This window comes from Globicephala melas, chromosome 4, assembly GCF_963455315.2.
Source record: "Globicephala melas chromosome 4, mGloMel1.2, whole genome shotgun sequence".
In the NCBI taxonomy this organism is placed as follows: Eukaryota; Metazoa; Chordata; class Mammalia; order Artiodactyla; family Delphinidae; genus Globicephala; species Globicephala melas.
This window is the reverse complement of record NC_083317.1, coordinates 81,734,129-81,759,721: the sequence shown is the minus strand read 5'-3', so window position 1 is coordinate 81,759,721 and position 25,593 is coordinate 81,734,129. Positions and strand designations below refer to the sequence as shown.

At 36.7% G+C, this 25,593-nt stretch overlaps 2 protein-coding genes across 4 annotated transcripts in view; one reads left to right on the top strand and one right to left on the bottom strand.

Annotated features, from left to right (window-relative positions):
* Window positions 1–5,221, bottom strand: part of EHHADH (enoyl-CoA hydratase and 3-hydroxyacyl CoA dehydrogenase) — a 61,625-nt gene extending 56,404 nt beyond the window's left edge. The window contains exon 1 of the mRNA XM_030861568.3: window positions 5,202–5,221. The gene's annotated coding sequence lies outside the window, so the exon portion shown is untranslated. The remainder of the gene's footprint in view (window positions 1–5,201) is intronic.
* A 451-nt stretch (window positions 5,222–5,672) lies between these two features.
* MAP3K13 (mitogen-activated protein kinase kinase kinase 13) overlaps window positions 5,673–25,593 on the top strand; it is a 169,993-nt gene continuing 150,072 nt past the window's right edge. The window contains exons 1-2 of one of the 3 annotated variants that reach the window (XM_030861544.2): window positions 5,673–5,750; window positions 7,537–7,663. The gene's annotated coding sequence lies outside the window, so the exon portion shown is untranslated. Of the gene's footprint in view, window positions 5,751–5,841; window positions 5,859–7,536; window positions 7,664–25,593 lie in introns of those variants that run through there. The other 2 variants (XM_070045468.1, XM_060298318.1) reach the window with 2 other exon arrangements.

Here is a 25,593-nt window from a genome sequence, read left to right as displayed (position 1 = left end):
TAGAACGTGTAAATATATACTCATGGTAAAACAGAGCTAGCTATCTAAACTTGGCTTTCCCTGCATTGGTGATCTTTTAGCTCTGGAATCAAGGTGTGGTGTTGTAACACTTCATTTGATAGTGACATGAAGCCATCAGAGCAGACTGCTTTGGTAAACCAATCAGGTTTTTCTGGAACGAATGCAAAATATTGCTTTCCAGCTGGAGTGATAAAATCTCTCACATGTTCTCTTTAATGTCCTTTCCCCTCTCACTGTGGGATACAAATGGACACAAGCCTCTCGGGGAGGATAAAGCCGCAGAAGCCAGACTTCTCAAATGATTCTGTAAAGGAGAGCTGGCCCACTGACTGGAACCAACATGGACTGTTACTGGCTAAAGAAAGAAATTTGGCTCTGTTTGTTAAAGACTTTAAACCTATTGTAACTAATATAGTGAAGAAAAGGGCAGTGAGTACACACTTCCACAGTGAAGTTGGCTGACACTTGAGGACAAAAGCTGCTCATATTAGTGTCTGAAATGAGAGATGGGATAAAAATCATTTCTTCACTATACAATACCATCAGTAATGATAATTTTTATAAATTCAAGTGGCTTGCTCAAGTTCTGAGCCTTGGAGATACACCCCCCCACACACACGCACACACATATTCAGTATCTTAATAAGATAAGCCATCAGGATTTCTAAAGGAGACCCAGCTAGGGCAAAAATGACTCCGTCACATGTTAATCATTTTCACCAGCTGAAATGTCAGAGATCAGCAATGTACTACTGAGCATATTTAAAGATCACGCCCATGTGCTGCAACAAAATTTGAGTTGAATGCAGCCAAAAATCGAACTGAGAATTCATTCACTGCTATCTCCCCATGTTTCAGCCTCTCAGCTTTCCAGTGGACTCTGCTTATCACTTTAGGTTTGCAAATAGTTTTTCACTAAATGCCATCTGTCAACTTCTGAACTGAAAATCATGTACGAAAAATGTCCCTTCTCAACAGGATAGCACCTTTTATGACACTCCTGGCATTCTCTGGCATCCAATTTCATTTCATGTTGAAAGTGCAATTAGGCTGTAGTTCACCTTTATGTTTTCTCAGATCTTTCTCCGGATTTCCCACCATATCATTTTACCGAAGAGACCATTTCATCTGCTAATAAGAATCCTTTTCAGATTTTTCTGACAAACTGGCACCATTTAGAAAAAGGCTACATATATATAAATTTGAGAGATGCTCTAGCTTATTTAGTCTAATATTCTCTCAAATATAGGAATGCCTCAACAACATTCCTAGCACAAGATTACCCACCTCTCTTGAATGCTCTCAATGATGGGGAGCTCAGTACTCTGCATGGTAGACATTTTTGCTTGCTAAAAATTTGCACTATTCCTTAGGACTTTCTACTCCCTGATTCTACTTTTGTTCTCAAAAGTAATTACTCCATGATTCTACTTTTGCTATACACTGCCTTCCTTTAATTAGAACAGTCTTTCATCAGATATTTAAATATGCTAACAAGTCTGTCCCAGCCTGCTCTTCTTAGGCTCTTCCTCAGGTACCACCATTTCTCATAAGAGAAGCAATCTCTAGTTTCTCACTACGTGGGTTGTTCTGGACACTCTTCATGTTTGTCAATGGCAATGATTCTCTGTATTCTGCACCTGTCATCAATCAGGTGATATTCATGTTCCCTTAACTCATGTTTGTTCTTTTTTCTGATCCATAAAAACTCTTTTTCCTTTTAAATTTCAAGTGATGTACTCTTTTCTTTAAAGGATAATTAACTTTTTATTGAGATAGAACTCACATACTACACAACTCACCCTTTGAAAGTGTACTATACAATGATTTTTAGTATATTCACAAAATTGTACATCATCATCACTCTCAAATTCCAGAACATTTTAAGACCACAAAAAGAAACCCTGTATCCATTAAGTAGCCACTTACCATTCCCCTTTCTCCTTATCCCCAGCAAACACAGATCTACTCTAATAAAGACACTAATCTGTCTCTATGGGCTTACATATTCTGGACATTTCATATAAATGGACCCACACAATATGTGGCCTTTTGTGTCTGGTTTCCTTCAGTTAGCATAATGTTTTGTTTTTAAGATCCATCCACGTTGTAGCATATAGCAATACTTCGTTCCTTTTTATGGCTGAATATCCACATTTTGTTTGTCCATTTATCAGCTGGTAGATATTTGGGTTATTTCTACTGTTTTGGCTACTATGAATAATGCTGCTATGAACATTTCATGTACATGTTTTTATGTAAACTGTGTGTTTAATTCTCTGGGGTATACACCTAGAAGTAGAATTGCTTGGGCGTATGGTAATTCTATGTTTAACTTTTTGAGAAACTGCCAAACTGTTTGGCACCATTTAGCATACAATACATACAGCAATGTCTGAGGTTTCCAATTTCTCCAAATCCTTAGCAATACTTGTCCATTTTAAAAATTATTAGGCTAGTTGTTTTTTTTTTTCAATTTTTACTTTTTTATTATTTATTTTTGGCTGCATTGGGACTTCATTGCTGTGCGCTGGTTTTCTCTAGTTGTAGTGAGTGGGGTCTACTCTTTGATGTGGTGCACGGGCTTCTCATTGTGGTGGCTTCTCTTGTCGTGGAGCATGGGTTCTAGGCACGTGGGCTTCAGTAGTTGTGGCATGTAGGCTCAGTAGTTGTGGCTCGCGGGCTCTAAAGTGCAGGCTCAGTAGCTGTGGCGCACAGGCTTAGTTGCTTTGTGGCAAGTGGGATCTTCCTGGACGAAGGATCGAACCCGTGTCCCCTGCATTGGCAGGCAGATTCTTAACCACTGCACCACCAGAGAAGTCCCCTCCACTCTTTCTTTCATTCATTCAACAAACATTTTAGAACTGTCCTCTCCCAGAGTCTTGGGATACTCAATCTTTACCAGTATAGATGGTTATTCAGATAGGTGGTATAATAATGTCTTTGGTTAGAGAAACTAACAAGAAAGAAAGAAAGGGAGAAAGGAAGAGTGAGAGAAGAGAGGAGAGGGGAGAGGGGGAAAGCAAAGCAAAGCAAAAAAGCCATCTAGTGGTCACAGTGGGAGATAGCATGTGTCTTTTTTTCTACTAGACTGACTAACACAAGGTTTACTGGAGGTAGGACCTTGAAGAGGAAATCGAGGCTAAGAGGGGAAGTGATTTGTTTAAGGTCACATGGCTAGTTAATAGCAGAGCTAGGCGTAGAACCCAAACAAACTGACTCTAAGACCTGTGTAAACTGTGATTGACTCTTAAAAATGTGGTTTGGGAGTTCCCTGGCAGTCTAGCCATTAAGATTCGGCACTTACACTGCTGTGGCCTGGGTTCAATCTTGGGGAACTGAGATCCCACAAGCCGCGTGGCATGGCCAAAAAAAAAGAAAAAAGAAATATATATATATATATATATGGTTCAAATGATTTAAAATTTGATTAAAACATTTTATACTGATTTTTATCAAGTTATGGTATGTTGGTAGCAAAGGGGGAAAAGAACATTGGTTGAATGAAGGCACTAGATGGACCTATGATAACATTAACATGGAATTATTTTTTCATTAAAAGGTCTGTCTCCCTCACCATATAGAAAGCTCCTCAAAGGCAGGGGATTATTTTATTCATCTTTGTATCCCTAATGCCTGGCCTGGTGTCTCCTGAACGAATGAATAAATGAATAAAATTAGGAGGCTTAGACTTTAGAACTTACTGCCATTGTCTAATTTTGTGACTTTCAGTAAATTATTTAGTTCCAATGGACCACAGATTCATTAAAAGTATCATTGAGGGCTTCCCTGGTGGCACAGTGGTTGAGAGTCCGCCTGCCGATGCAGGGGACACAGGTTCGTGCCCCGGTCCGGGGAGATCCCACATGCCGCGGAGCGGCTAGGCCCGTGAGCCATGGCCGCTGGGCCTGTGCGTCCGGAGCCTGTGCTCCGCAACGGGAGAGGCCACAACAGTGAGAGGCCCGCGTACCGCAAAAAATAAAAAAAAAAAGTATCATTTACCTTTTTTAATGATAGAGTTGGAAGAAACCTTAAATTTCATCTATTCCAACTATATTATTCTATGGGTCTATGGGATTACCTGGTCATTTGGAACACAGACTCATAAGCAACATTTCAATAATAATACCTATGTTAGCTTTGTCATAGTCCTAAAACAGAGTTTGAATATTTAAGAGAAATCGTGTCGAAAAGAGAAGTCTAAATAAAGTTGTGCCATGTTATTGGCAGTGTATTCACAGTATTTATGTTTACCCTCAGGAACTGCTTGAATCCGTTACTTATGCCTGTCCAGCCAGTTAAAACTGAAGGCAGAGCTCACAGGAATTGATACTTAACCCCTCATTTCTGGGTAAATATAAGAAGTTTGCCAGGGGAGAAGGGGCTACGGTGTTTGAAATGAACCCAGCAGTGGCAAGACCAGAACATTCACACAATCATCAGAATCCTGTGGCAACTGCTGGGTTCCACTGCTCTTGTCTCTCTTGGACTGGGATTTTCCTAGTCCTTTTCACTTGAGAGTGAAGGTTTTGCAAGTGAATCTGCTTTTACCTTATTAACACCTTGAGGCATATTTTGGAAATGGAGGAAGGTAGTGAGTATTTTTAGACTCTACTTCTGGTCCTAGCCCTGCCATTAATTGTGACTTTTGGTCAGTTGCTTCTCTGGATCCAATTTTCCTTACTTGTAACATCAAGAGGTTGACTAAATAATTACCTCTAAAGTTCTTTTCAGTTCTAACATTCTGTGAATTTTTTTTTTTGTTCTAAAGATAAATCCTCAGCTCAGCTGGTCCCATCTATATTTTCCTGGGTTGACTCTCTTCCTCCCATAATAACTTACTATGCATCTCCACATTTTTGAGGGTAGGGCTTGGGTTTTACTCATCTTTCCCTCAGTACCTAGCACAATAACCAAGCAGGTGATTTCAAGGAGCGTCAAAACGGATTCTTATACAAAATTCCATCTTTGTCTGGAGGAGCTCACAGTTCAGAAGTACCAAGCATCATTAATTAATCACTTAATTAAAAGCTGAGGATAAGAGGAAAATCGGTTCCAAGCTCCTTTACCGTCTGCATGTTCCAACAGGAAACCAGAGAGCGTTTGTAATAAACACTCATTGAATGCTTTCACTATGCCAGCGCTTTCCATGTATTATCTCAAGTAATACACACACCAACCTTATATTCTAGGTACTAATATTGTCTGTTTCACGCTTGAGGAAACGGACACCGAGAGGTTAAGTAACTTGCCTAGGTAATACCGTTACAAGTGAGAGGCAGCATCACTTGAGCAACATTTAGAAAACCTTGTGATTCTCCGAACGGCCTGACGAGTCCAGAGAACAGTGATGAGTTCAAAGTACAGAAGGAGCAGAAGGAAGTGATCATCTAAGGGAAGGCTGCAGAAGTTGGCAAAGAAGTTTGAAAAACAAAAAAAATGCTCTTCTCCAGGCTGTTCTACATAGCCGGAGTTTAGGAAAGCAAGCAGAAAAAACCGCGTAAACAAGGATGGGAGAGCGCCTGGAACCCAGGGGAACCGAGGAACAGGCCGGAAGTGGCGTCAACTAGCGGCGTCAAGTGCTTAGCGGGACTGCGGGGCCGGGAGGAGTTCGGGCCGGACGCGACACCCGGAAGTTACGCCCTGGAGGCGGTACCTGGTTGTGGAGGGCGTCGCGATGGGCGGGGCGGGGCGTCAGTGGTCATCCTGGAACCACGGATCCCAGGCAGGTAACCTGCGGGCCGAACCTGGACCGGGGCAAGGGTGAAAGTTGGGGTTGGGGGCTCAGATTGTTAGAAGCTCCAAGCTCGGGCGGGGAAACGTGGATCTCGCATGAGGTGGGGTCTGAAGGAAAGGCTTCCTGGCGTGGGACTCCCTGGAGAGACAGGGATACGAGGAACTTTGGGAACGGGGTCGTGAGGGCCGAGGTCGTTGAGGAAATACAGGCTGAGTCTTCTAGGAATCGGTCATGGCTGGGGGTCACAGGCTCATGAGTGTTGGCGCTCGGGGGTGAAGAGATGGAACCTGGGCACTGAGATGAGCTGACCTAGAGTTCATTTCCCTCCTACTCCGTCCCCCGTCCTGTTCTGCTAGTAGGGGACAGCGACATCGTCTTTTCATCTCTTAATCCAGGGCAGTGCTTTGCCATTATTAGGCATCTTTAGATGCTGTCAAATGAATGAATTAATGAACGCACGAACCCAATTCTGGATCAGCTGGGGGAACTTCTGAACTTCAGTGCTCCTACTTGTGAATGTAGAAGTGATGCCAGCTTACTTTGCTAATCAGTGGTTTTGAGGATGTCAGTGCAGTAGAGATTCGGGATATTGTTGTTATTGTTTTGTAGTTACTGAAATTCAGAAATGTGTCTTAATATTTTTCTCTGGGGTGGGTAGAGAGGAAAGGCGATCAATTTGGCTTTTTTCAGGTTCCTTTACTTTTCTGGGAATAACTTCCAGGTGAATGATACCAGACAGAAGTTGGCCATCAAATGATAAGCTGCAGTTGTAGCACTGAGCTTCTAATTAGTGTTCTAAGTGCTTTCTTTTCAGTAATATGAACTTGCTTTGTTTTTCGTAATGTTTTCTTCCTTAAATTGAGGTATTTTTACATTTGAGATATAAGTGAGAAGTATTTCATAACAAAGATGAAAATAGTAATCTATAAAAATCCAGTCAGAGGTTTCACCTGGTGGGTACACAAAAGGTTAACTCCTTCCAAACAGTTGTAGGAGGCTTCCAAAAGAATGAATCCCTGAAGGTTAAATTGTTTCCTTTGTAAATTATTTGTTTAGGTGTCTTGAATGGAATAAATAGTAGGCATAGACCTAAACAACAAGTAGTGTAACCAGATTCTTTTTGGTTGTCAAATGGGAAAAAAGTGCATGTGACACATCAGGCTTGTAGTAAGATCTGGGCATGAATCACTATCTAGATACAGTGATTGATCTAGATCTAGGGAGGTGATTATGTGTATGGGTTTCATGCTATCAAATGAGGTAGTAGCTCCTAAGTGGTTCTAGAATGTTATTATTAGATTGGATATAACGGAGTAGGAAAACCTGAATTTAAGGCTTTTTGTTTGTTTGCTTTACAAAGAAGAAACTAGTAAGCATTTTTAGATTTAACAATCTAAGCTGTTCTTAAAAATAGGTTGGAAAAAACTAAAAGTAGGCATGTGAATACCTTATTGAAGACATCTAATTTTTTAAAGTTTGCCTGCCTTTAAACCTTGTTTCCCAATTTCTGGAAACTGTTGGTATCCAAATCATCCCCACCTTTGTGTGCTCTTACTATGGTGCCACTTTTAGGATACATAAAAATTTGGTACCTCTAGATTTGTATTAATGTCATAAAGTCTAATTTTGCTACCTCAATGTGCTGTTCGATGTCATGTCCACTGATTTTGCACATCTAAATGCCTATATTCATAATAATTATTATAACTGTTATTCATCATAAATTGGTATCCAAGTGGTAATTTGGGTATGTGCATTGACATTCTTGAGGTATTCAGTTTTGCAGAACTCAGAGATCTGTGGACGCTAACATGGACTTCATTTAAAGAAACCCACGGACCATTAATGGACAAAAACATGAATCAGATTGTATTTTGGCATTCAAATCCTAGCACTTTGGGAAAGGTAAGTTTTTAACTGTTATATGTTAGGTGAGAAATAGCCCTGGATTGGTCTAGAAAATTGTGGGATTGTGATTGAAAATATAGGCTGAACCTCTTTAAATTATGTTTTAATCTGGACCTTCCAAAGAGGTTTGAGCTTTGTTCAGTATATATGAGGCGATTGTTACTATTTCTCTGTAAAATTGATCAGAAATTAAAGAGATTGACAAGATATGTTATTCCTGGAAGATTATTGCTCTGTTTTCTTTGGGGGGTGGGGGGGAGATCTCCTTTCAACATTTTAGAGCCTGGTGGAGTATATCAACCCTGTAGGTATGGGACCTCAAGCAGTCGTTAGGTCATCTCACATCCAGGTTTGGCTCTGTAATAGTATTTGTCCCAAATCTAGCCAATTTTATTTTATGCCTTAGGTTACAGCAAGAAAAGAGGCCCCTAAATGTCTTTTTTTTTTTAAATCCTACCTTATTTGTGCTATTTTCTTTTTTTATTTTTTTCTTCTTTGTTCTTTTAAAAAATATCTTAGATGATTCACTCTCCAGGCCTTTTATCTTTCTGTCCCAGGGGTAAAAGTTCTCTCTTTCTTCTATTTTATCTTTCCTAGTTGAGGAGTTTTTAATTTTCAAAACTTTTAACTTCTAACTTTGCAATAGTATTAGGCACCTTTTAATCACTAATTATTAAACTTATAGTTTTTCCTGGTGTCCTCTGTAGATAAACTGGCTTCTTGTTTAGAATTTGTTCACTTCTAAAAATAGACTGTGCTTCTAGGAATTCATCTTTCAGATATATTTGCACTTGCACACAAAAATTTGTATTTAAAGATATTCATCACCATATTATTTGAAATAAAAAAAAACAACAACAACTAGAAATAACCTAAACATCCCTCAACAGACATCTGGTTAAATAAATGCCTTCATATAATGTAGTATTTGCTGCTGTTAGAATGAAGTAGATCTGTAGGTGGAGATATGGAAAAATCTCTAAGATACATTGTTAACTGAGAAAAACAATGCAGAATGGTATGTATAGTATGTTTTCATTTGTGTTTTTAAAAGCATATATTTCTGTATATACTTGTAAAATTTCTTCCAATCTATATGTATAAAGAACTACTGACATAGGTACCCCCAGGGAATGAAACTAGAAATCTAGAGTAGGAAGAAGACTCATATTTTTTCTGTATTCTCCTTCTGATGGATTGATTTTTTTTTTTTTACTATGGACATGTTTTTATTTTTATAATACTAAGAAACAAACAGCAAGGCTTTAGGCTAATTATGGGAACCCACTATTATTCCTTATGACTTTTGTCCTTATGATTATTTGCACTGTTCAGAGGGAGTAGGGTTGCACAAGTGAGCTAAGTTTATTTCAGAGCTGCATGAAAGGTTTGGTGATATTTTAATAGGTTTTTAACCTTGACATTAGATTATTATTCATAGTAAGAATTTGTGAATAAATTAGGTGCTTAGTGTTGCCGAATTCAGTGCTCATACAGAATTCATACTGTGTGGCTGACCTTCCCAGGTGATATGGATGTTGTTACCTTTGTTTGCAAGCTATGTTTGTGTTGCATTGGCATGGTTCTTCTGAGCCTCTCCTTATTACCGAATGGGATGGACTTTATTTGATATGAATTACTCTTCAGTGATTCTACTCTTTAAACACATCTTATCGTTATTATTTCACTTTGTTCTTGATGTCTGGAACTGGCCTAAGACATTTCAAAGAATGGCTTGTTCTCTCTGTTATGAAATCAGGAAGCCAAAAAGATCATTTAGATATATTTGGATAATCTCATTCTGTATTGAGAATATTACTTTGAATTGGCTGATTATCTGCCTTGGAACTCAGCAAAAATTTATGGTGACTTTTTACTTCTCTAGCCGTCTTTGTGTCTCCACACTTTCATTGGGGGAAATTTGGAATAACAGTAGTAGGTCAGTAAAATGAGTTATACAAGAAATTTAAAGATATAATAATCTACATTTTGTTAGTGGAGGGATTTTATTTGAAACTTGCTTGAGAATAGGCTATGTAAGATACATACCTATATGATACTACTGTCATATAAAATACATGATGTGTATCTTGTTAAAAGCAAAATGAAGGTCACTAATCTAGGGGCTGAGTCATGATTAATGGAATAGAACAGGTTATGGTATGCCAGGTGTTTTATACCACACTTTGGCAGACTGTTTTGCATATAATCATTTCTATTAAATGATGTTTTGCTTCTTGAGATCTGTGGGACTAATCACTACTGGCCACCAGGGGGAAACCAGTGGGCAGGATGCCTAGAATGGGACTTCTTATCCTTGCTAAGAGAATGGATAGCAATGAATTGAATCCAAGGGTAGACTGTGTTTTCCTAAGTCAAGATGAATATGGTAAAGGTGACTTATAGATGAATGTAAGTTATATGTAGAGAACATAGAATTGGGAAGATACCTGTGTGTTTGTGTATGTACAAAGACGTATAATACAGTATATATTAAAATGTGTATATATATTATTTCACATATTTTTTATACATATATATTTTTTTCACATACATTTTATGTGAAAACTACAAATTCTGCAGAGGAAGATATCCAGCTAATGCAAGAGAAAAAAAAAATCAGAAGTTTAAGGCCTCAGAGCTAGGCCTGTTATGGGGTAATTCATAATAGTTAGAACAGCTTGAAAAATTTTGGAAGTTTTAAGATCATTCACAGGGTCCAAGTGATGTGAAGGTAGACAAAAGCCTGAGAATGAGAAAGTTAAAATCTAGTAACATGCAAGGTATGGTTAAGGGTATTTTTTATGATTCTGTTTTGTGGCATTGTTTTGGGTGGGGGGAAAAGAAGGAAGAACTGAAAAGGTTATTGCTGTTCAGTTGGAATTGAGCTAGGTCCCTAAGCTTTTCTTAGCATTCCAATTGTGTATGACCAAGATGGATTAACTAGACCCATTACCTACAAAACAATCAGTTTTTGTATATTAATTATTAGAGAAACCTTGAAGAACAAGAGAATTGTTTTTAATCAATTTTGTAATTATATAAAAGGACAACTGTGATGTTCTAGGTTGAGGGCACTGGGACTACTTTGTTCAGAAAATAGAAGACTTTGGAAGAGTTGGAGAAACTCCATAGGAAGTATACTTGTTCTCTGGTATTTGAGGCCAAAATTAGTTCTAAATGAGAGAAGGTATAGATAGAACTAGTCAACAGTGGAGCAGATTGTGTGAGGCAGTGAACTCCAAGTCATTAGGGTCACTTAAGCAGAATTTGAGCATTGGGAATGTTGTAGAGGGTATTTCTCATTGTATGGGAGATTGTACCAGATTATTATTAAGGTATCTTTTAAATCTGAAAAAAAAATTATAGTGCAATAAAGTGGTTTATTATAGCATGTGTATACATTCTGTTATCCCTGTATTTAAATACTGAGAGCTAACTTATCTACCGGTCATTCACTCACCAACTTCAGATTACTCATAAATAAAACTACCTGAGCTCCCAAATTATAAGACACAAAATCTATATGCCTTTCTCAGGTCCTTACTCGGTTTATTTACATTTAGACACAGTTCTAACATGCTTAATTAACTGGTATCTAACTCCACAGTGTACTAGAAGCAACAAATTCTGAGTGGGCTAAGTGCTCCTATTAGAGGCAGGCACATTGACAAGTACGGACAAGAAGGAAGTCAGAAAGCCGACCAACTAATTTTAAAATTGTAGCACCTGGAGCTCTTTGATTAGATGAGAACACCTCTGTGGTCATGGATATTCAAAATGATAACCCTGACTGAACTTAAATAATTTATGTTCAGTATTTTCTATTTAAGAATACCTAAATTTTAGAAAGATTTCTTCCGTGTGTTTAATAACAAAAGACATTATTTTGGCATTTGGAGAGGGTACATGCATTGTACAGTGGAAAGAGCAAGGACTCTAGAACAGTAAACACAGATTTGAATCTGGGCTCCAATATCTACTAGCTGTTCTATTAATTAAGTTTATTATTCATACTAAGCCTCAATCTCTTTATCTATAAAATAGGAATTTACTGAAGAGTATGTAAAAGATTTGCCTATATTAGGTGTTAATTAAATAATAGCTATTATTATTTCATTATTACCATAAAGCCTACTCTACCTTGAATTTTTTTCTCTTCAAATAGAGCAAAAACAAACTTATCTAATAAGTTTATTGTATATATTAATGCAAATAATGGTGATGACATGCTTAAAAAACCTTTTTAAAAAATTGTATAAGTAATCCATGTCCACTTTACAAAAAATAGGATATAGAAAAAATATATGTGTATATCCCCCCAAAAGGAGTAAAGTCATCTATAATCCTCTACCACTATTAATATTTAAGTGGCATGCTTTATTTTTAAACTGCTTTGATATTCCTATAGGATGTCACTCCTGAGTAGTGACATCTGAAGCTGGTTCTACATTACTACTGTTGGGAAACTTAAATTAATCACTACACTTTCTAATCAGAATATGCAGTGAACGATTGTGACATAGCACAATGCTGATTTAAAGAAAGCCCTAGTTCTGGAAAATTTTGTGTAATGAAACCAGTTTTGTAGAATAGTGGGTGTAGTTTGGTGCTGTGGAGCTGGAGGGCCTGAGTTTGAATCCTGACTCCACTCTTTACTAGCGAGGTAAACTACCTGAAATTGTTTAACTTCTCTGTACCTTGGTTTCTTCATGTGTAAATTGGGGATAATAGTAATATCTAATTCATGGGATTGTTTTGAGGATGAATGAATTAATCTACCTAAAGTGCTTAGAATAGTGCCTGGCACAAAATATAGACTCAGTAAATATAAATTGCTATTATTATTATTTATTTTTAAAAGCTTAATTTTTTCTTGGAAAAAAAGCAGGTTTATGGGAGCAGGTAAACTAAAAGAAACAAGTTAGAATGAGCACAAATAGTCAGTGAGATGTACTGTATATTTTTCATTTGAGCTTGCAAAGTGGTCTGAATTTTTCCATTCTAAGGCTTTGTTAATTTTTCTCCCTGTTTAAATATTTTCAAACCATGATATTCCTAATTTAGCTTCTTTCTCTACCCCACAAAATCAACTTCATTTTATGCTGTCTCATCCAACAAATAATTTGGCCATGCTTTCAAAAATCAAAAGCCCTTTAAGACAATAAAATATCATGAATAGCAGTGAAAGAGATTCAGGAAATTATCATTAGATCATTTTATCTGACTACAGCCCATGGTAGTTCTGTAAGAACTTTAAACTCAGTTGCAATTTGAAGTGAAGAATGTTAATCAAAGTGATAAACCAATGAACATATTTAGCCATTCTGTACACTATGTCTTTTTAAAATCTTTCTTTCCTTTTCTTATTTCTTTTTGTTTTGTTCTTTCAGCATCGTATCTAGTGATCTGATTAATTACTGATCAAAGAGTTATAGCTTTTCAAAACCCTTAAAAACTTTTATTAGACTTGCTAGTAGAATTTTTTTGTGTTTTGTTTTAAAGCATCCAGTACAACTTTTTGAAGACCCTCTGGCCTACCATGATTATGCATTCAAGATTTGAGTTTGAATAACTTCATCAAGACTTAGATCCTCTTCAAAAGCCTCAAGTCTCATCTGTATTAAGCTCTCCTTTGAACCCTCTCACAAAAATAAAAGCTTAAAGGGACTAAAATCCATTAATACATTCCATTTTATATCCTTTTCTCTGATTTCAATTTCCTTGGCCTTTAGGGTCTTTCATATTGCTTATGTCCCTTTAGACTACAGCCAAGAAATCAGTGCTTTCCAAAAGAATGTATGTCCTGTGGCCATAAGTTTTCATTGGTAGAGAAGGGTAAACTTGGCATGATAAGTTTAGAATCAGGTCTTTTGTTGTATCTTATAAAAACTTCAGTCAACACTAAGAAAATGAGGATGAAGTGGTAAAAATATTTAAGGTCAGATTATGCTCTCAGAGGCTACATGGTTTAGGGAAAAGAACCCTCAACCTAAAAGTTAATGGTTCTTATTCTCTCAGCTCTTGGACCTAGGAAGGTAGGTGATTTAAGTAGAATGAAAACAGGTACCTGTCCAGGCTGGATACATGGTAACAAGGCTATGTTAATTTTTGTTTTCTTTGAGTACATAGAATACTCCAGTGGGCTAATTCTAAGAGGGAGGAAGACTATAAATTTCCCTAAAATTATAAGCTAGCATTGATAATGCTATAGAGCAGTTATGTGTTATAACATACACCTGGTTTGCAAAATTTGTTTACTAAGTTGCGACCAGCATTTTTTTTTTAATGAAAGTACATAGAACAGAAAATTTTACAATTCATCCCAAATGGTAAGAGTAAATATTGTTTTAGTCATATATATATACACACACATAGGTATACATATATATAAATGTATGTGTCTGTATTTGTGTACTTGGTCATTAAATAAAACGCATTTTTCCCTTTGAGTTGCAGTCGCTGATCTAGGAGTATCATTTCAGTATTAATCCCTTTCCATGCATTTGGATTCTAAGGAGACTCAATGTTTCTTTTCACTTCATACAGCTACTTGTGACAAAGGAATGAACAGTTAATATCAGTTTGACTTTGGTCTAATTAATGAACTATTCTTTAGTTCATAGCACAGAGAAAACCTATAGGCCCTAAGGGTATTTTATTTAATATTCTAATACCATCTACTCTCACACCCAGACCGTTATAACATTTAAGGTTGGTTTAACCTCATACTAGTTGAAAGATGGTATTAAATGTTTTCCCTTTAAATTTTTTTTATTTTACTTTTATATTTCTGGACTAATAAAAACAAAAAACTCCCGCTTAGTTTAGCATTGTTTGAGGACTCAGTGGAGATAGGTTCCAGAGAATATAGTTAGCATAACTGGGAGTTTGATGGTCGCTAGAAGAGAAAATGCCAATTTATCTTTCTCTGAGTACCTAAATTATCTTTAATGATTTAAGATTAAATAAGCCACTGGCATTAACTTATTCAACTGTTTCCCTAAAAACAGATATCCACTGTTTTGGTGATAGCATTAGTTAGGAATAGGTGACTTTTACAGTATCCATGAACAATAGGTAATGGCTTCTTCTTCCAAGGGTTGCACATTACAATTCATTGGGGAAGAACTAATTCTTTAGTGCTTGACTAAGTTGTAACCAGCATTTTTTTTTAAACGAAAGTACATAGAACAGAAAATTTCACAATGCATCCCACGTGGTAAACGTAAATATTGTTTTAGTTCTCTGTCATCTCCTAACAGTCCCAGCCACCCTGGTCTTCTAGCTGATCCTCAGAAAGAAAGCTTTCTTCTGCTTCAGAAACTTTGCTTCTCTGCCTGGAATGCTCTTGTGTTAGATATCTATGTGGCAGATATCTATGTGGTTTAATCCCTCATCTTCAGATCCTTCAGGTCATGATATGTCACCTTCTCAGTAACGCTCTCTCTGACATCTTATTTTAAAACTGTAACCTCACCCCCGCCCCCCGCCATGGCATCCCTATTCCCCTTCTCTGCTTTACTTTTCTCCATTGTACTTATCTCTGACTGACATCCTATTCGCCAGTGTTTTTCCCAGCACCTAGCACAGTGCCTGACACATGTAAGTGCTTAGAACATATTTATTAGGTGAATGAATTTAACTTGTATTCACAGAGGTGCACATTTGGGACAATGAGTCCTATAAACCGAATTATGGGGACCTAATATTTTTAAATGACTTTAAAAGATAAGTTAATTAAATTTATTTATAGCTTGCTTTGTTCTAAATATTTGAAGTAGCTTCTAAAAATGCGTATAGTGCAAAGGGATGAAGACATAGAAAGAGAAGAAAACAAAGTGAATGTAATAGTAACATTAAACTGGGTAAAGTTAATGTATAGAAGGGCCTCCATAGTGACTAAAGGCAGATTGTAAGTTTGACTAGTTAAAGAGTTAGCTTGCTCAGAAATGATAATTGGACTCGAATCATGAACTTTGTCCTGTGGCACAGGTCACAGACATTTGAGTCTTATGTAGGGACCCAGAAAACCTATTTGGTTTAACTATAAGAACTTGTGAGATTACTCTTATAGAAAAAACTTGCTTTCTGTATTAGGAAATTTCCTACTGGTATAAAATGTACACAGTCTATCCATAATAAAGCTTCTGCTGTGTCTGAGAGATGGCAGTCATAGCTGTCAGCCTCTGCTTCTGTTGTGTTTAGGACATTTCCAAGGTTGATTCAAAGTTAGTAATCTGATATTTTTGAAAGTTTGCTGTCAAAGATACCAATGAGGACATCAATTACTCTAATTTCTCCTACTCATGAGGTAGTATGAGATTCCAGTGGTTGTGGCTTCCTTTTAAGATAGATAATTGGAGGCTTAGAGTTAGGTTTTTCTTTTTGTGATATACGCATATATCAAATTATTGTGATCAAATTATTGTGTTGTATACCTTAAACTAATGTAAGGTTATATGTCAATTTTATCTCCATAAAACTAGGGAGAAAAAGAAGTTTTTATACAGTCAACCACTGAATTGGGGTGGAGGATTGGGAGTTAAGTAGGTGAAATAGACTTCAAGAAATCTTTCACCAATATATTGGGTTGGCCAAAAAGTTCGTTTGGGTTTTTCCGTAAGATGAGCTTTTTGGCCAACCCAATAGTAACCAAAATTAGAGCTACCCTGTGTACGTGTGAAGTTCAATGGGACATTATGCAGTAAGACATGTCTTTTTTTCTTTAAGATTTTTTTTTTTTGATGTGGACCATTTTTTTAGTCTTTATTGCACTTGTTACAATATTGCTTCTGTTTCATGTTCTTGTTTTTTGGCTGCGAGGCATGTGGGATCTTAGCTCCCAGACCAAGGATCTAACTGGCACCCCCTGCATTGGAAGGCGAAGTCTTAACCACCTTGACTGCCAGGGAAGTCCCAAGACATGTGTGTGTTCGTAAGAAGTATACCTCCTGAATTCTGTTTTGTCTTTTTTTTTTTTTGTCATTTAAAACAAATAAATGAAATGAATGAAAACAAAACAAAACTGAGAACTGTTGAGATAGTGCAGGCCAGAGATAAAGTGGGGGATGTGAGTGGGGGTGGACTGCAGACCTTCCAGTAAACTTCGCCATGCTTCGTTAAACAAAGCTGGCATTTTGAGGCAAAAGGAAAGAATATTTAGCTAAGTGGTGTTGCACTGGCAAAATGTGCTTTTATTTGACTTTTTCTTGCTTGTACCTTTCTCCTTTCTATCTTTGACCTGGAGATGAACAGTACTTTTGGAAGTCAAATCTTCTGCCCTGCCCCATTTTTCAGGTTGAAGGATGGGAACTAAGTGAACATTAGACTTTTAGGGAAATGATGAAAACATGGATTTAAAAAAAATCATTTATGTTCCACATATTTCAAAGTCAGAATATGGGGAAACTAATAACACCACAGAACCATTAAGGCGGACAATTCGCATAAAGGGAAAGTAATTTTACCAAAAGCTTTATGTATAACATGTTGCTGATTAATCGATTATATTGGGTTATGTTTAATCTATAAGTATACATTTTTCTAACCGTGTATAAGTATACATTATTCTAATTTAAAATGTACTGATTTTGCTTTGCACATTTTATTTATTTGATGGAACTTTATTTTTAAAGAAATCAAGCAACTCTTCATTTTGGCATTTGATGAGTAACAGTAGAAAACCTGAGAACAGACAGAACTATCAGTGTAAAAATAAAGCAAAGGTCATCATATCTTCTAGCATAAGTGTTATAGAAGCAGAGAGCTCTTGTTTTCATTAAAAGTGCTGAAGTGGCAGAAAGAAAATATCCCCCAACAACTTTGCTGACACAAATTTTGCTACAGTGAGGACGAAAAAAATTGTCCAGGCTTTTAACTTGATATTTCTCAAACTGTGTTACTCAGAATAGCTGATACAGCTAAAAGAGACTTCGTAAACCAAAAGGGTTCTATAATGATATAAGTTTGGAAAATGTCACATTTTTTTGGAAATTTATAATGCAAATAAGCATTTTCCAAACCTATGTGTGGCCAGAACTCTTTTTGGCTCATAAAATCTTAATAACCCTTGGAATAGGGTTTCAGGAAATGCTGTTCTAGATTGAAAAATAAATTTAAAATATATCTTTATACATATACACATGTATGCTAATATATTCTATTGTAATATTTTATGTACTGTTTAGTAAATAAATCCTATTGTCAATGAGATTTTTACCCAATATCATTAATGAATATAGAGGTTAGAATATTACGATTATTCAGAAATTTGTACATATGTACTAAGTTGGATGTGTGGTCATTAAATAATTGTACAGCCTTGACCTAGATAATCACTTATCTTTTCCTGGACACATTCTCTTTACTTGGCCTCCAGTATATCACACCCTTCAGGCTTTCCTCCTACTTCTCTGACTATTCCTTCTAGGCTCCTTTGTTGGTTTCTTCTCATTTTCTTGACCTCTAAACACTGGAGTGCCCTAAAGCTCAATCCTAGGACCTTATCTCTTTTCTACCTAGACCCATTTCTCTTATTTACTCTCACAATTTTAATACTGTAATTACTAAAAAATTTTTAATCTCCAGCTTGGACCTCTCCTCTGAACTCCAGACTTTTATATACATCTGCCAACTTAACATTTCCATTTGTATGTCTAACATTCATCTCAAACTTCACATGTTCAAAATTGAACACCTAATCTTCCTTCCCATCAAACTTCTTTTTAGTTTTTTTATCTCGGTAACAGACAATTAGATCATTCCTGTTTCTCAGCCTTGGAGTTATCCTTGACTCCTCTGTTTCTCTCATACCTACCATCTGATCCTTTAGAAAGTCCTGTTGACTCTACCCTAAACATACAGGCAGAGTCCAGTCACCTCTACCACTACCTCCTAACTTATTATCTTTTTTCTTCTACCCTTGCCCCTTTCAACCTATTAACACAGCAGCCAAAGTGATCCTGTTAAACAGAAGTAACATCAAGTCACTCTGCTCAAAACTCCAGTAGCTTCCTTTCTTACTAATAAGAACCCTTTACTTCTTTGACCTGATCTGCTACTACTCTTCACCAGGTAACCTGCTTCAGCCTTCTCTCTGTTTTAGGGATTTTGCTGGTGCTGTTCCCTGTGCTTGGAATGATCTTGCAGAAACCATGTGGCACTTTCCCTCACCTCCTTCAGGATTTGACTCAGAGGTCACTTCCTCAGTGAGATCTTCACTAGCTCCACTACCTAACTCCCAACTCTCCCTCCTGGCCACCACACACATACTTCTTAATCCCTTTTCTTGCTTTCTTTTTCTCCTTCTCACTGTATAACATTCCATGTATTTTCCTTACTTATCTTGTCTATTTCTTTCTTCCAGCTCTAGAATGTAAGCTGCATGAGAGCAGAGTGATTTGCTTTGTCTTTTTTGTTCTCTGCTGTAACCCTAGTGCCTAGAACAGGGCCTGGCTCATAGAACGTACTAAATAAATATTTGTTGAATGAATGAATGAATTAATCATGTATAGAATTGCTTAAGTGTCTTAATTAGTTGAATATAATATTGTTTATTTGTCTTAATGTGGCTGAATATAAAATAATTAAAGGTTTTATTTATACAGAAATAAAAGTAGTTTTGACATAATGGGAAAAATCCCATTTAAGCTGAGACTTTCTCAAAATGTCAGTATATATTTATACTCATTTGATTACTATTTATCAAACACTTGATATTTTCAGGTATGCTGTCAATGTGCAATTAAGAAATAATGCTTTCGGGGCTTCCCTGGTGGCGCAGTGGTTGAGAGTCTGCCTGCCGATGCAGGGGACACGGGTTCGTGCCTCGGTCCGGGAAGATTCCACATGCCGCAGAGCGGCTGGGCCCGTGAGCCATGGCCGCTGAGCCTGTGCGTCCGGAGCCTGTGCTCAGCAACGGGAGAGGCCACAACAGTGAGAGGCCCGCGTACCACAAAAAAAAAAAAAAAAAAAAAAATTACTCTTGAATGGGTAAGGTAAATATAGTCAATATAGTGGTAGTATCTTTTTCTGAACTTGCCATAGTATGTAAACATAGATGTATTTAAAATGGTAGCTAGTTTAATTGGAGAAAATTACAGAGCACATATAAATAAGAAAATCACTGAAGGGGCTTCCCTGGTGGCGCAGTGGTTGGGAGTCCGCCTGCCGATGCAGGGGACACGGGTTCGTGCCCCAGTCCGGGAAGATCCCACATGCCACAGAGCGGCTGGGCCCGTGAGCCATGGCCGCTGAGCCTGCGCGTCTGGAGCATGTGCTCCGCAACGGGAGAGGCCACAGCAGTGAGAGGCCCGCGTACGGCAAAAAAAAAAAATCACTGAAGAAAGTGCGAGAAGAAAAGACTGACTTCCAAAGTTTTATGTGCTATAGAATACAACTGCCCTTGTAACCATGTGGTATTAGTACGGACAGATCAAAATATAAGTAGCAAGATTGAAAACCAAAATTAGATACATCAGTATTAAAAGGACTATTTTGAAAAACGAAAACCTAAACCATGAATCAGGAATTAGCATGGATCCAATTCAGAGGAGAAAGCACTAGTATATGTATTGTACATTCATATATAGAATGAAGACAAAAATGGAAACAAATACCAAGATAAAGATTTGTGAAATCAAGTTGTTTAGATATAGTTTAACAGTCATTGAATATCAAAGTGATAACATTTTCTTAGTATACATAATTTATGCCAAAAATTAAAAGTATTAGTAAACAGAGCAAATAAAGCAAAGTGCTTTCTGGACATGATTTTAGATAAAAAACCATTTGTAGTGTATACAAAAATTAAAAATCTCTTAAATCTAAAAGAGTTCATATTAACTATAGGAGGAGAGTTTTGCTTCTGTTTAAGATGTAGAAAGCTGCAAGAGAACATTTCTCCCACTCTAATGTGAGAAAAAGCCTGATAATCCACAAAGTCATAACTTTTCTTGAGCCCATGAGAGAGTTGAGTTCACAAGGCAATCAGGTGAACTGAAATTCCAAAGACAAGCCCTTCTGAGAAGAGATGGGACACAGGAACTGTTTTGCCTTTGGCAGAGCATGGGAGGAAGCAGCAATCACCATAAACGGGGATAAGAAGAGAACAGCTAAAATTTTAATGAATTCTTGAAGTCTGAATATGGGGCTAGAATAACAGTTCAGAATAACTGGGAGCCCCAGACACAGGGGGGTCTGCACTCACTTCAAGCTCTTTTCTATGGGTCCCTTGTATTAATTTCCTTAGACTGCCAAAACAATAAGTGCCACTAACTAGAATGAGTTAAAACACCAGCAATTCTATCACAGTTCTGGATGCTAGAAGTCCAAAATCGAAGAGTTGGAAGGGCCATGCTCTCTCTGAAGAATCTAGGGAAGAATCTGCTCCATCCCTTTCTCTCTCTCTTTTTTAAAAATCGGTATTGGATATTTTTATTATTTTTTAAATTTTATTTTATATTGAAGTATAGTTTATTTCCATGCCTTACTCTTAACTTCTGGTATTTGCTGACAATTCTTAGTGTTGCTTGCTTTGTGACAGCATAGCTCTAATCTCCGCCTCCATCTTCACATGGTTGTCTTCCTTATGTGTATCTGTGTCTCTGTTGCCCCCCACACAACATCTTAACCGTTTAAAGTGTACAGTAGTGTTACCTGTATGCACACTGTGCAGCACATCTCCAGAACTTTTTCATCTTGCAAAACTGAAACCCTGTACCCATTGAACAACTCTTTTCTTCTTCCCCCAACCCCTGGCAACTCCATTCTCCTTTATGCTTCTAAGAGTTTTACTACTCTAGATACCTCATATAAGTGGAATCATCCTGTATTTACTTTTTGGTGAACTGGCTTATTTCACTAGTACAGTGTCCTCCAGATTTATCCATGTTGTGGCATATGACAGGATTTCCTTCTTTTTAAAAGGCTGAATAATGTTCCATTGTATGTATATACCACAGTTTCTATACCCATTTATCTATTGATGGACATTTAGCTTCCTTCCCCCTCTTGGCTAATGTGAATAATATTGCAATGAACATGGAAGTGCAAATATCCCTTCAAGATCCTGTTTTCCATTCTTCTGGCTATACACCCAGAAGTGGGATTGCTGGATCATGTGGTAGTTCTATATTTAATTTTATGAGGCACTTCCATACTGTTTTCCAGAGTGGTGGTACTATTTTACATCACTCCCACTAATAACGCACATGGATTCCAGTTTCTCCACATACTAACACCTGATATTTTCCCTTTGGGGGGTTTTGGGGTTTTGACTTTTGGGATTTTTTTTTTTTTTTTTTGGCAAGAGGGATAGTGTCCATCCTAACCGATGTGAGGTAATATCTCGTACTGATTTGCATTTCACTGATAGTAAATTTGAGTGTCTTTTCATATGCTTATTGGCCATTTGTATATCTTCTTTGGAGAAATGTCTATTCAAACCCTTTGCCCATTTTTTAATTGTATTATTTTGTTGTAGGAATTCTTTATATATTCTGGATATTAACCCCTTATCAGATATGTGGTTTGCAAATATTTTCTCCCATTCTGTTGCTTTTTCACTCTTGATTGTTTTCTTTGCTACACAGAAGTTGTTAAGTTTGATGTAGTCTCATTTGGTCTGTTTGCTTCTGTTGCCTGTGCTTTTGGTGTCATATCCAGAAAATCATTGCCAAATCAAATGTCATGACGTTTTCTTTTGGTTTTTTCTATAAGTTTTATAGTTTTAAGTCTTATGTTTAGGTATTTAATCCATTTTGAATTAATATTTATATATGGTATAAGGTTAAGGGTCCAGCTGCATTCTTTTGCATGTGGATATCCAGTTTTCCCTATACTGTTGGTTGAAGAGGCTACCTTTAACCAGTTTAGCCTTGGCTCCCTTGTTGAAGATTATTTGATCATAGTGAGTGTTTATTTCTCAGTTTTCTATTTTGTTCCATTGGTCTCTATGTCTGTTGTTATGCCAGTACCACACTATTTTGAATAATGTAGCTTTGTAATGTGTTTTGAAGTCATAAAGTGTGAGGCCTTGAGCTTTGATTTTCTTTTCCAAGATTATTTTGATTATTCAGGGTCCTTTGAGATTCCATATGAATTTTAGGATTTTTTTTTCTATTTCTGCAAAAAAAAATCATTGGAATTTTGATAGGTGTTATATTAATTTGTAGATTGTTGTGGGAAGTATGGACATCTTAACAATATTAAATCTTCCACTCCCTGAACACAGGATGTCTTTCCACTTACTTGTGTCTTCTTTAATTTCTTTCAGCAATGTTTTGCAGTTTTCAGTGTATAAGTCTTTTGCCTCATTGATTAAGTTTGTTCCTAAGTATTTTATTCTTTTAGATGCTACTGTAAATCAGATTGTTTAATTTCCTTTTTAGATTGTTCATTGTTAGTGATTTTTATGTGTTGATTTTGTATTCTGCAACTTCACTGAGTTCATTTATTAGTTCTAGTCGGGGTTTTTTTGTGGAATCTATAGTGTTTTCTACATATAAGATCATGTTTTCTGTGAACAGGGATAATTTTACTTCTTCCTTTCCAATTTAGATACATTTTATTTCTTTTTCTTACCTAACTGCTCTGATGAGGACTTCCAGCACTATGTTGAACAGAAATGGCAAGAGTGGGCATCCTTGCCTTGTTTCTGATCATAAAGGGAAAGCTTTCAGTTTTCACCACTGACTGTGTGTTAGCTATGGCCTTTTTTTTTTTTTAATTGAAGTATAGTTGATTTACAATGTTGTGTTGGTTTCAGGTGTACAGCAAAGTTATTCAAATATATATATACGTTCTTTTTCAGATTCTTTTCCCTAATAGGTTATTAAAAAATATTGAGTATAGTTCCCTGTGCTATACAGTAGGTCTTATTTTATATATAGTAGTATGTGTATGTTAATCCCAAACTCCTAATTTATCCCCCACCACCACCACTTCCCCTTTGGTAACCATAAGTTTTTCTATGTCTGTGGAGCTGTGGACTTTTTATATGTGGCCGTTATTATGTTGAGATGATTTCCTTCTAATTTTTTGGACTTTTTTTTTTATCAAGAAAAGGTTTTAATTTTGTCAAATGCTTTTTCTGCATCAATTGAAATGATCACGTGGATTTTGTTCTTAATTCTGTTAATGAGGTGTATTACATCAATTGATTTTTATATGTTGAACCATCTTTGCATTCCAGGAATAAATCCCACTTGGTCATGGTGTATAATCCTTTTAATGTGTTGTTGAATTTGGTTTGCTGGTATTATGTTGAGGATTTTTACATCAGTATTCATCAGGGATATTGATCTGTAGTTTTCTTGTAGTACCTTCATCTCATTTTATCAATAGTATCAAGGTAATGCTGGCCTCATAAAATGAGTTTGGAAATGTTCCCTCCTCTTCAGTTTTTTGGAAGAGTTTGAGAAGGATCGGTGTTAATTCTTCTTTAAATGTTTGGTAAAATTCTCCAGGGAAGCCATCTGGTTGTGGGCTTTTCTCTGTCAGGGGGTTTATGATTTGTGATTCAATCTCCTTACTAGTTGTAGGTCTGTTCAGATTTTCTGTTTCTTCATGCTTCAGTCTTGGTATGTTGTATATTTCTAGAAAAATATCTATTTCTTCTAGATTATCCAATATGTTGATGTATAATTGTTCATAGCAGACTCTTTGGATTCTTTTTGTTTTTGTGGTTTCAGTTGTAATGTCTCTTCTTTCATGTCATATTTTTGTTATTTGAGTCTTTTTTTTCTTAGTCTAGGTAAGAGTTGTCAATGTTGTTGATCTTTACAAAAAACCAGCTATTAGGTTCATTGATTTTTTTTCTAGTCTCTATTTTTTTAATGCTGCACTAATATTTGTTATTTCCTTTCTTCTGCTAATTGAGTTTAGTTTGTTCTTCTTTTTCTAGTTCTTTGAGATATAAAATTAGCTTGTGGATTTGAGATCTCTCTTCTTTTTTTAATGTAGGCATTTACCACTACAAACTCCCCTCTTAGTAGTGCCTTCACTGCATCCCATAAGTTTTGATATGTTGTGTTTTCATTTTCATTTGTCTCAAGATATTTTCTAATTTCCCATGTGTTTTCTTCTTTAATGCATTGGTTGTTCATGATGTGTTGTTTAATTTCCACATATTTATGAATTTTCCCATTTGCATTCTTCACCAGAAGTTGTTTGTTTCTTTTTTACACTTTATCTTTGTTGATAGTCTCATTTTGTTCGTGCATCATTTTCCTGATTTTCTTTAGTTGTCTGTGTTCTCTTGAACACAGCACATTGAGCATCTTTAAGATGACTGTTTTCATTCTTTGTCAGGTAATTCATGAACCTCCATTTCCTTAGAGTCAGTTTCTGGAGATTCATTTTGTTTCTTTGATTGAGCCATGTTTCCCCATTTCTTCGTATCCCTTGTTATTTTTTGCTGGGATTTGCACATTTGAAAAAAACCGCTACCTCTCCCCGTTCTTTAGACTGGCTTCATAAGGGGAAGACCTTCACCAATCAGCTCTACTAAAGATTCTGGGAGCCTCTCAAACATTGTATGAAGAGGCATCTTCTCTGAGCTTGTATGTATGTACCTTCCCAATTAGTTTCTTTTTCAGGAGTTTGTAATCTTATCCTCCCTCTGGTGTTGGTCTGTAGTATTGCTGGTTTTCTGGTGCTAGAACTAGTGTCTGTGCTCTCCCCTGTTCTCAGTGGAACAAGACAACTTCCTGGGAGTTGTCAGAAGGTGTTTTGAATCAACCTGTTTTGTGTCTCTAAAGAGCTCAAACGAGTGGAACTTTGATCTGGCTAGTACCTTAGGATTTTCTCCTATTTTAGAATGAGTTTCCTAGGGATATTTCTACTCCAAATAGTAGTACTCTTTGTTTCCTCCCTCCTTTGAGAATGTTAGTCTTGCAATCCCATGTGTCTGCTGTGAGCCCCAG